The sequence below is a fragment of the Athene cunicularia genome (assembly GCF_003259725.1).
Source record: "Athene cunicularia isolate RWA chromosome 7 unlocalized genomic scaffold, athCun1 chr7_part2, whole genome shotgun sequence".
NCBI classification, from domain to species: domain Eukaryota; kingdom Metazoa; phylum Chordata; class Aves; order Strigiformes; family Strigidae; genus Athene; species Athene cunicularia.
The window spans coordinates 3,551,532-3,562,948 of NW_020799108.1; the positions used below are offsets into that span (position 1 = coordinate 3,551,532).

General features: G+C 38.5%; 1 protein-coding gene across 12 annotated transcripts in view; it reads right to left on the bottom strand.

Annotated features, from left to right (window-relative positions):
• Window positions 1–4,723: 4,723 nt before the first annotated feature.
• CARF (calcium responsive transcription factor) overlaps window positions 4,724–11,417 on the bottom strand; it is a 39,617-nt gene continuing 32,923 nt past the window's right edge. For 7 of the 12 annotated variants that reach the window (XM_026853215.1, XM_026853218.1, XM_026853216.1 and 4 more), the window contains 4 exons: window positions 10,608–10,651; window positions 9,187–9,280; window positions 8,134–8,293; window positions 4,725–8,033 (listed from right to left, as the gene is read on the bottom strand). The gene's annotated coding sequence lies outside the window, so the exon portion shown is untranslated. Of the gene's footprint in view, window positions 8,034–8,133; window positions 9,307–10,607; window positions 10,652–11,417 lie in introns of all 12 variants that reach the window. The other 5 variants (XM_026853210.1, XM_026853213.1, XM_026853209.1 and 2 more) reach the window with 5 other exon arrangements.

The following is an 11,417-nucleotide window of genomic DNA, read 5'->3' on the forward strand; positions in this document are numbered from 1 at the left end:
AAAACAATCAAAAATCTAATAAAAGCCAGCAGAAATGTTTTTGGATGCTTCACTCTGTGGTAATTCTCTAATCCTGTCTGACACTGCTTGTCCACGGATAAGGGATCATGTCATAAATGTGGATTAGAACTTCAAGATGTGAATTAGCAATGAGAACTCATAATAAAAAAAACCCCAAACCCTGCTTTCTTCATACAATATACTAAAACACCAAGTCAAGTTAATAGATAAAATTTTAAAAACTTTTAAAATAATTTAAAACCCCAAAAGAATGGTACTTTTTGTCCTAGCAGTTTAAGCCAATGTTAACACTCCTTTCTGGCACAAATGAACTGGACTGCTGACCCATTTAGTCAAACAAACTGTCACTGAAAATTGTCAGGACCAGATTATTTCAGGATGAAGTACAAGGGATGTTACCCTCTCCAGATCCCCACAGAATATCTTGTTACTCTTTATCCCCATCAGTTTATGATTAATTTGTACTCTCCATGCTAAAGGTTTAGACAGCTTCAACATAAAACCAGTAACATAATTATGGATATTCTAAACAATGTTTGACCTCAATACGACCTAGTGGACACATCCTTTGCAGATTAACAATGTATTGGAAAGAATTAATTTTCTCCACTTCAAAATAATTGTTTTAATTTCTTTATTGGAAATCCCTTTTCAAAAGGAATAGAAGAACTGTCAATTTATCTTCTTACACACTGTTGTGTGTACCTTTATCATGTTGAGAACAAACACAGCAAGAAAAACTTCCTCACATTTCCTATTGCTTTAAGGCAATTCAGGAAGTTGTCTTTAGAAGTGAAACTTTCAAGGATGTATCAATTAATGCTAGTTTTTGATATCCGGCATTATTACTTCTGGACACCAACCTAAAACTAGATTCTGTCATCACAACCATAAAGAAAACTAGATCATTACCAGTTTGGTTTAGATTTGAAGCAATGAGCTGGCCTATATCTAGATATGCTAAATATCTATTGAGAAGTTAATAAATGGGAGTATTTTTCTGTTAAAGGACAAGTATTGTAGAATGAAAATGATCCAATTTACCTGTTGTAGCAGAAGCTAAATTCACAACAGATGAAAACAGGTCAGATCAGATTGGTGCTTTTGCTGCTTTAGGCACCTACATTACAAACGCCTAACATTTGTGAATAATTAGGTCCCCAGTTTCTTGCAGAAACTCATGTCAATTTCCAGACACTCAGAAGTTCCTTACCTCATTTTTCTTTAAAGGTACTAGGTAAGGGACTTCAACATCTCTCTGGGTACATTTAAATAGACATCTCTCAGGGTTAAGTTTTTTTCTCTTCAGACAGCAGCATGTTAGAAGTGTGTTAATTGCTCAAGCACAAAATTGGGTCAAATACAATGGAAAACTCTAAAGCCTACATCAAGATATCTTGCACAATACAGTGTACTCCTTGCAATTTATAATCTGCAAAAAATGACTTTTGCATTAATGGGAGGATAAAGATGTGGAATAATCAGAAGCCACGGTTAACTCTGTCCATCTTGCTAGTGCACTCTATGCAGACAGATTATTTTCTATAACCTCTTGACAACACAGATTGACTGAACAGCATTATTTACACTGGAGGGGGCCTCCACAGGTCAAAGGGCCCAATCTCAGCTAAGGTCATGGACAGATTCCCATCTAAGCATGAGAAAATTCCAGCCCTGTATTCTTCATGCATAATACTTCTCTACAAGTAGTTTACACACACACACACACACACATATATATATCTCCCAGGAAAATCTCCACTAACCACCTCTATCACTTTTTACAGGATCATTATGCTTTTGGACTATCACTAAGGTACCAGATAGACATTTCTGTAGCATAGACCTGTTGCAAGTGTAAGTAGGTCTCAAAATTTCTCAAGATACTTAATGTAATGGAAGAGCATGTCTTTATGCTTTGATTACTTACCTTTAAATTCAATGCTACAAAAATAACCCTTGAGACTAATCCAGACCTTGTCAGAAAGGTCTAATCCCTATTTTGTGTTTCACCATGTCCTGTTTTCAACCAGGATGGACTTAATTTTCATTGGAGTATTTCATAGCATGTGATGTCATGCCTGCGCTGAGGGGGGGCTGGGGGGTGTTGCTGCGCTCGGTAAGCCACTGCTGCATTTTACTCGTTTCTTTTTGGACTCACTATTGTTACTGATTTTCTTGTTATATTTAGTAAATTCTTTCTTTCTACTCAACCGATGAATTTTCTTCTTTTTGTCCATCCCCTATTTCACCGGGGAGGTGGGGAGGAGCTGAATGGCCAGCCACGTGGCGTCTGGCTGCCGGCTGAGTTCAAACCTACACGCACCAAAACCTTTAATCAGCTTACCCTGGCAATGTTCAGAACACAGTGCTATGGTTCTGATTACCACATTTCAATAGTATTAATCTCCAAAATACCAAGAAGCATAAATTTTACAAAGGCTACAGCATTTATTACAGCTGTAATCAATCAACATACTTTAAATATCATAGCAATTACATCATACAACTTATCACCTGAACTGAAAGAGGGACAGTTTTATCCAGTTTTACTCCTAGTTGGATTTGATGGATAGACAAACGTGAAAGTATTTTGAAATCTTAAAAAGACTCGGTATTTCATCTGAAAGGTGTATTCCACAGAAGAAAACACAGGTGAAAATGGTTGAGGGTGTAGACACATTGCCTTATCACAATGAAAAGTAAATGACCACTGGAAAAAAACAGTATGTATGCCCAAGAGACACATAAGCAGTCCTGGAGGGATGATAGGCATAAGAAAGTAGCAATAGTCAAGCAAGTATTATTTCCCCTATGCCTCCCTTCTAATGCAAAACTGCAGGAACTACACATTTAAACACATTTAGTTTTCCAACTTCTACTTTTAAGAATGGAGTTTCAATTTTAGACTGCATCAGTGCTTTTAAACTGCTTTGTCAAGCAACCCATTAAACTGGGATGTGGTAAAATGACACTATAAATAATTAACTTTAACTAGAGTATGTGTCTTAGAGACTCCTTTCCGTGGATGAACAGAAACAAACTTGTGTGGGTGCTGCTGAGAAGGTTTTGGAGATTTGTAATAGTGTGCACTCAGGTCCATAATGCCAGTTTGGTTCATGCTCCAGGATTTAAGAACATGTTCTAAGGGCTTTTCAAAGGCAGGAGTTACTTTTGGTGCACATTTTCTTTGTGATATAGACTTTATTAGGTCTTTCTTCAGTACTTTCCACTGCTTCTCTTCTAGAAATTTCTGACACAGCTTGTTATCTCCAAGAAGGCAGCCAAAATATTTGGCTGGAAAATCTGACTTCTCATGTAGTCAAAGGTTAACTATTCATTTGAAAACAGCAAGAAGGAATCTGAGTAAGTGCTGATCAAGTAGCCAATAACACTAGTTCACTTCTTACTGTGTGGTCAATGATGATAAAACACTTACTGACCTGTGCAAAAGAAGTTCGGTTTCAGATGTCAGCCCTTGGTGAACGCTATGATTCAACAATGACAACATCAAAAAATTGCTCCCCTCCAATTCCTCAAAATCTCAGTACTCACCATCTTAAGCCAGTGTTGCCTTCTAAACAGCCTTAAGTAATTCTACCTCTGCAAAACTAGTTTTTATGTAGACAGTTAATGGCACCTTTCTGTAAATCATCTAAGTAATGGCAAACAAATCTTTTCTGACTAAGTTAGTAAACAAGGGTACAATACTCCACATCCCAGAAACAGCATGACCACTCAGTGTATGGGCGAAACTCCCCTGAAGAAAGTAAGTTATGGCAATCAGAAATCTGAAAACAAGCCCAAATGGCAGTATTAACCATCTGCAATATTATTAGCACTAACTGATCCTGGATCCTAGAAAATCCTCCAAATAAACTTAACATATCATCTTTGTCACCAGACAACAGTATAGAGAAAAAAAAAACCAAAACAAAACCATTTTTTACTCCTCAAATATCTAAAGATAGTTACCCATGGAAAAAATTAAAAATATTCCAGCTGTTGCCTCTGTTTCTGGGTTTAAACGAAAAATTTATTGTGGACTCTCTTCTTTGTATCATCCCACTGGAATGTCAGCAGCAAGACACTAAATAATGGAACACAAAGTATTTTAGGCATCTCATAACAAAGCAGGAAGCATCCCTGCCTCACAGCATACTATATTTGTGTATGATGCCAGTCAAACCTCTCTGGAAACCTTGTTGATCTTTATAATATTATGACCAAAAGGTAATGTTTTTGTGAGTGCAGAGGTAGCTCCAGTGTCTCTTCTCTTTGGAAATTCTGGCCACTCAAAATTAAATATGGTTCCAGTTCCCCTACCTGAAGTAATTTCTGCTGCAGTCAGGAACCTATAGTTTATTTGAAAACAGTCATTTCATTGCTAATAACTGCACACAAAGAAATGGGAATTCATCAATTCAAAAAGCAAAACAGATAGAAGAGTGAATATAGAACACATGAAGTTTCTCTCAAATGTCCTCTAGTAATTACCAGTAGTATTCAAACACTACTATACAAACAGTAGTATTCATACACTGAATACCAGTAGTCTTCAAACACTATTCATTAGAAAATACATGAAATATCATATATCTTGCCATGAAGAACTGGTGTATCAGGCTCTATGTATTAACAATTAACTTATTTTAACTTATTCTACATATGAGATCAGATAAAACAGATACTACACAGCGTACGTAAAGGAGCTGAATGCCAAGTAACAGCATGACAAAGCCAACAGAAACCAAACCCACACAGACTGGTGTTTTACAAAGTGCTTTATTTCCCAGTTCTTTCTGCAATGGCTCATAATTACTATTTTTGCTTTCAAAACCAGAATAAATGTCATCATACCACCAAAAGTATTAGGCTGCAGTTAATGTCTGAAAGACTTTACCTTACTAATAATAATTATGCTGGCTGGCTTTATGGTATCTTTTGTTGTCACCTGTCCACAGTGAAACTTTCACATTTTGCACTTATTAACTAATCTCTCTAGTGATCTCTTGGAACATTTTGCAAAGAAGTTCACAAGTCTGAAATAAAAGGAATGGAGACACTTTTTTTCATAGATTGAACTGGCTGAATAAAAACATGTTTCACTATGGAAACATTGATTCTTTTACAATTACAACTAATAAACCCTAAGCTACAGCTCCTGAAGATGCTAAATTTGGTTCCACAGTAGTTTGCCTTTTTTTTTTTTTTTCCTAAATATGCCAAATTCACTTTGCCTGATCCAAGCTCACAAATTTATGGAGTACTTCAGCCTAGAAGATTTTTTTGGTGGCTAGGGAACTCAGATACTGTTGTATTCTTCCAGAACAGTTGGTGGCTAAGCAAGCATGGCTGTCTGAGACTGCAAACCAGGGAATTCTTTTCCCTTTTGTAAAACTTCAAGAGAAAAGAAAATTGTTATATGCATTTCTTCTATGGCCTTGACATAGCCAGGAAAGCTTATGGAATAGATTATACAATAAGTAAATAGTAAGACAATAATCCAAAGTGAGTTGTATCACTGGAAGAAATTACTTGAAGTTCTAATGACAGTGCAATCCTTTCTGAAGCTCATCTAATTTATTATCAAAGAAGTCTTCTTTATCCACCACAAATAGCTTTGTGTTCTCCATACAGACAACTAACAACTAACCATGTTCCTTTTAACAGAAAATCTTCCTTTCATAAAAAGACATAGAGAGAGAGGAAGAAATTAAAGATTAATTTAGCTAATGCTAGGAAGCTATCCACCAACTCTGTATTCCAAAAAGTGCCCCTATTAGAAACCCTTAAGTGCGTGATGTCACCTAGTCTAGATACCCTTGGTGGCCAGTGCCAGATATCTTTGGTAGGTGGTATGAGATCCCACATACAAAACTTACCTTCTAAGGAAGTTCCCTTCTCATTCAGAATAATAATCTCTGAAAAGCACAGGAATATAAATCTCATTCCCAAACTGCTTATTTCTTTTCACAAGATTAACAGTACTTTCACCAGATGCCACTCACCCCAAAGCCTGCCCGTTTCTGAAGCACGGCTAGGTATAATGCTGTGAAGATGCCGAATTCTTAACATCTGTAAGAACACTACCGAAGTAGATAAAGCAGAATCTACTGCTGCAGCATCCTTTCCTCAGAAGGATTCTCCCATTCTCAAACCTGTAAAAATATAGCTGGTATTTTTCAGCAGAAATGTAATGGATTAGACCTGTTCCTGAGTTGACTCTGCAGCTGAGATTCACTCTAGTGAAAAGGTGAATAAGCGGAACTTGAAAGGCCTAAGTAGAATACATTCAAAAATGCAACTCCTGACTCAAACGAGGTGCACTCCTTTCTACACACAGAAAAACTTCTTAAAAATCAGAATTTGATCCATTTTGTGTCCTACTTAAAAAATTAAAGGCATAGCAACTTGCAGTGATCAAAGAGAAATCAGTATTTTCCACTGTGACTTGAGTCTAGGTATAAATTTCAAGTACTTGAGTTGACATGAGGAAAATTAATTTATTGCCGATTAAAATAGATTAAACCAGTGAGAAACAAATACAAATTAAAACAGCACCTTCCCCTCATGGTGCCCTCTTTCCCCAGGCTCAACTTCACACCTTCTACCTCCCCCCAGCCTGAAGCAGCACAAGGCAAAGGGGATTGGGGGGTTGCAGTCAGTCTGTAACAGGTCCTTTCTATCGCTCCATCCTTCTCAGGCTTTTCTCCTGTTCCACCATGGGTCCTCCCCACAGGCTGCAGGTCCTTCAGCAAAGCCTGCTCCTGCATGGCCCCTCTAGTGGACTGCAGTTCCTTCAAGAAATCTCCACCTGCTCCAGCATGGGGTCCTCTGTGGGCTGCAGGGAAATAGCTCTTCCACCACCTGAAGCAATTCTTCCCTCTCGTTCTTCTTTGACCTTGGTGTACAGAGGACTGTTTCTCTCACTTTCTTCCTCGCTCCTCTGTGCCATGCAAGCATTCTGCCTTTTCTTAAATATGCTTTCAGAGGTGCCACCAGCTTCACTGATGAGCTCAGCTGTGTCCTGCAGTGGGTCCACTGTAGAGCTGGCTGGAACCAGCTGTGTCATGCACAGGGCCACCCACACCTGGGCACATGCACTCAATATAGAAGCATAACCTAAAAGCTGGAGATAAGAACTTCCTGACCCTCTCTGGTACTTCCCTTCAAGTTGTGCCCAAAGAGTCATTTGTGGGGTGCACAATGGGCCAGACCACAGACTGATGTCGATTTAAAACAATATAAGGGGGAGACGGGCAGTTATTTGTACTGAATTTGCTGGTACATGTAGCGCAAGACACTTCTCTCAGCAGCACAGCTCTGCAGTTGTGCTGGCCTCTGTGGAGACACAGGTGCAGGAGCAGAACCTGTGACAGGTGCTTCCTGCAAGAACTTCTGGAGTGAAGGTGGCAGTGGAGCTCAACCCAGTACCTCCCCCTCCTCAAGCAAAACATAACAGCATCTTACATTTCAGTCATGCAAGGAATTAACCTCTAGCACAATAAAGCAGGAGAAAATTAATCCCCAAACATGGGAAACAGAGGATAAAGCACTTTTTTTCAAAAAAGAAATTTTTGTTTCTGTGCTGCTCTGGATGTGAGGGAAAGGCAATGGGAGAAAGGCAGAAAAGTGGAAGATGAGAATGTGTTAAAACAATTCCCCCACTCCCCAAAAGTGCTGAGTATGACTACAGTGGCAGGAGACAAAAAAACCCATGGGGAGGGCAGGAAGAGGTAATTTTATGGCTTGTATTACGTTCAAAGTTAGACATGCACTAGAACCGGAAATGAAAAACCTGTGCACCCACCAAATTATTGTGAAGGTATTGATTCAAAACTGGTAAAGCCCCCTTTCCAGAGATCATCTGTTCTCAGTAGCAGTAAGAAGGTCCCCGCTTTCTCCATCTCCTCCCATGTACAGAACACCTCAGATGTGATAACAGCTTTGTCAACAGCCAAGAACATGGAGTTGTTACACCAGTTTGCATTCAGAAGAAAACTAGTGCACTGAAGATAAAAGCAAATATACATGATTACCATGTGAGCTCAGAGCATAAATAGCACCAAAATCAACAATAAAAAAGTTGTGTATTAAGAAAACATTTACCATTTAAATCGAACCACTTCAGCCAGAAGAAACTGCAATCCTAAACTGTAACTTTGACAGCTTTCAATCTCCTGTAAGCAGCTTTTTAAAAACACTTCCTCTTCTGTTCTCCACTCTGGTCTCTTGCCAGTACCTCGAGTACTCTCGGAGGTAAGTGATCCTGAGAAAACATCCAAAACATAGAGAACTAAGAGCTAGAAGTAGAAGCCAAGGAGGAAACACCTGCACACTTCAGAAAACTGACAAGTGTAATCTGTAAGAAGCAAACATTTCCAATTCTCTCTCCCATTTAATTTTAGCTTTAAGAGAAATATCTGTGAAAAAAAGTTAAATTTATGTCTAAAAGAATAGCAACCTGACAAAGCACAACAGAGTTTTTAGCATGGTCCTTTAGGAATTAAACATTGCACACTTCGATCTAGGTTAAAAGATACTTTTTAGGCCAAACTTGTGGCTAATTTGCAAAACCACTTTTAAACTGTAAATTGGGGGTGGAGAGAAATTGACATTTGTTTTTCTCTCACTGCTGATCAGTGTTTCTCTCAAGATGTTTAAGGAAAGGTATCATGTGAAGAAGGTACAGAATACCTACTTTTATCATTATCTTCTTCAGTTGCTTGTTTCTTTTACCATCTCCTATTTCTAAGTTACAGCATGCTTGATGGTGACTGTTCTAGGTGCTCCCAACTCACTCAGACTATGTACACTGCCCATCAAGTTTTCATACAGGGAGACCTCTATCTTCCCTTCAGCTGGAAAGCAGAATTCCACGAGCCTTGAGGAGATAAATACAAGCAGCTGTGCATCAGGTGGAATCACAAATGCAGCTCTTCCGAGCTGGAAGAAATGGAAAGTTTTTATTCTGCTCAACAAGTATTGCAGAACACATGGGCACAGCCTCAGAATTTATCTCCAGATTAGCTCTGTTAGAGTGAAGCAGATTAGAGAGACCCAGTAATTCTAACACTTCTGAAAAGGAAGATTTACTCTTTATTGAAAAATCCTCTTCCTCCCACCAAAGAATGTGGGCTTTATAGAAGTCATGTCATTAACCTTTAGTCTCCTCCATTTTGTTCCTGCAGGTCCTCCCATAAGATCTTACACACTTCTTCATGATCTCCATGTCCCTTGCAGGCTTGTACAATTTCTTGAGTGGGGAAGCAGAAAGAACAGCTATGTCAGAACACAAAGACAAATTGTCACCCTTTCTCAAGGTGCATTCAGGACTAGCACAGAGAAGATTAGTCTGGAATGAGGGCACTGGGACTGAACTTCTCCCTCTCCACTGGTCTGCCAACACACACGTCTCTGTTTCTGGCTCTCCTACTACCATTTGATTGCCATATCTAATTACATTTTAAATAGTATCTAGAGACTATTCTACAAAGAGCAGAAGCAAGGCCCTGATCTTTCCTGAAGTCACTGAACTATCAACATTCAACCAAAGGTTAGAGCTAAAAATTTAACAGTATTTTAGTGGTAGTTTATGCTGTACTGACACTGTCCAGCTGTAAAAATCCAAATACATTAGAAAAATGACCAATCTACTTCCTTCATACTGAGGACCTAGAAATCAACTCTTAGGAAATCACTATACTACAAACAGATTTCCATCCTCCTATGAGCCTTATCAATCTCTATTAGAAAAAAGATCAGGGAGAGAGAAATTTAATTTACTTAGAACAGCACGCTCATGCTTAAACAAGCAGACTGTCATTAACAGAAGGCCAGTACATGCCAAATGACCAACTGAGCTGCACTGCAGAGCTAAGGATCGTTGTGGTAAAACCATGAATTCCAATTATCCACACTAAAATATCTGATTATGTGTGCCCTAAAATATCTGCATCATTTAACCAGTTAAGTGTAATTAAAACTGTATTAAAGAACTACATACGAACAACTATATTCATGTCTCTAGTTTCTTTTTTCCTTTTTTTTTTTTTTTTTAAAGATACATACAATCCTGTACGCATATATCACTTAAAACTATTAAGCATCCAAAGGTAACTTTTTCCATAGAGAGGTTATCATATATATGCGTTTCACAAGGTTTCTTCTGTCTAGCAGAGGTTAACAGACTACTGATGAAAATTACTCTCACAGCATTCAACTCCCCTATTTTTTTTTCCATGGAAGCCTCCTCAGGACAAGGACACTCAGTATTTATCCTCAGAAAGCTTTCCACACTTTTAACACCCCTTCTGTACTAGAACAGGATGGGGTCTTAGATGACAAACACCCACTAATACTTTCTGTGATACAGCAGTACTGTTTATGATCACTCCTTTGAAGACTCTCCAGAAAACACATAAAAATCCCTTCAGAAAATAAACATGTCATTTGTCACATGCATTAGGAATGGAATGAGATACTACAGTGTAAGAGCTTATATTGTAAAAAAAACCAAACGAGCACACATACACTCCTGTCATGTGATAAGATTTTTGCCTTCCTCTTCCCCCAAATCATACCTTAGATATTGTTTGTTGGATAGACCTGCTGGATAGCTTCTGACCTAAAAAAATCAACACAGCCTGTTTTACACAATGCTAGTTTCATTCATTAATGAGGTGCACTGTTGCTGGGAGAAGATAATCATTACTGATGGGATGGGCTCTGAATTTTGTTCCAACAAAAGGTTTGTTCAGAAGGGAAGGGCAAATCAATCAGAATTTTCTCATCAGAGATCCACAAAGAGCAGTAACTTTTCAACTCTTCAGCTATACCACACTTTCTAACCCTAATGGAATAGATTCTTCCTGCCTAATCTTCTGAGAACATATCTGTTTGAATAGGCTTAGGAGAGCAAACTGTTAGTTTGCCAACAGACAGACAAGTCAACAGCCAGCTAATATCCACAGCCAGAATCAGAAACTCAAGTGGTATGAAAGGAAAAAGGCCAGTTTCTCATAAAGCCCTAAGAGCTGGCATATATTCTTTTATCCTTGTTTTCTCAGATCTTTTCAGTTGCTGTGAATGTAACATATGTCCTGTCAAATGTGGCTGCCTGATATTCATCCAGGTAAGGATAATAAGACCAAAAGCAAGAAAGGAAAAAACTTAATGTAGTTAAAAGGAATATATGGGAGACAGGAAGAAAAACTGACAGGAGCAAGTCTCACCACTTGTGCAGTTAACTTACCAGCTGTTACAACAGTGTAACAGTGAAACACTGAGAATCAGAGGACCTGAGGGCATGGAACTCGTGTGGAAGTCCTAATAAGTTTGAAGGAATAGAGACTGGTGTGGATACCGAGCATGCTTGGGGTAGATAGAGCTGC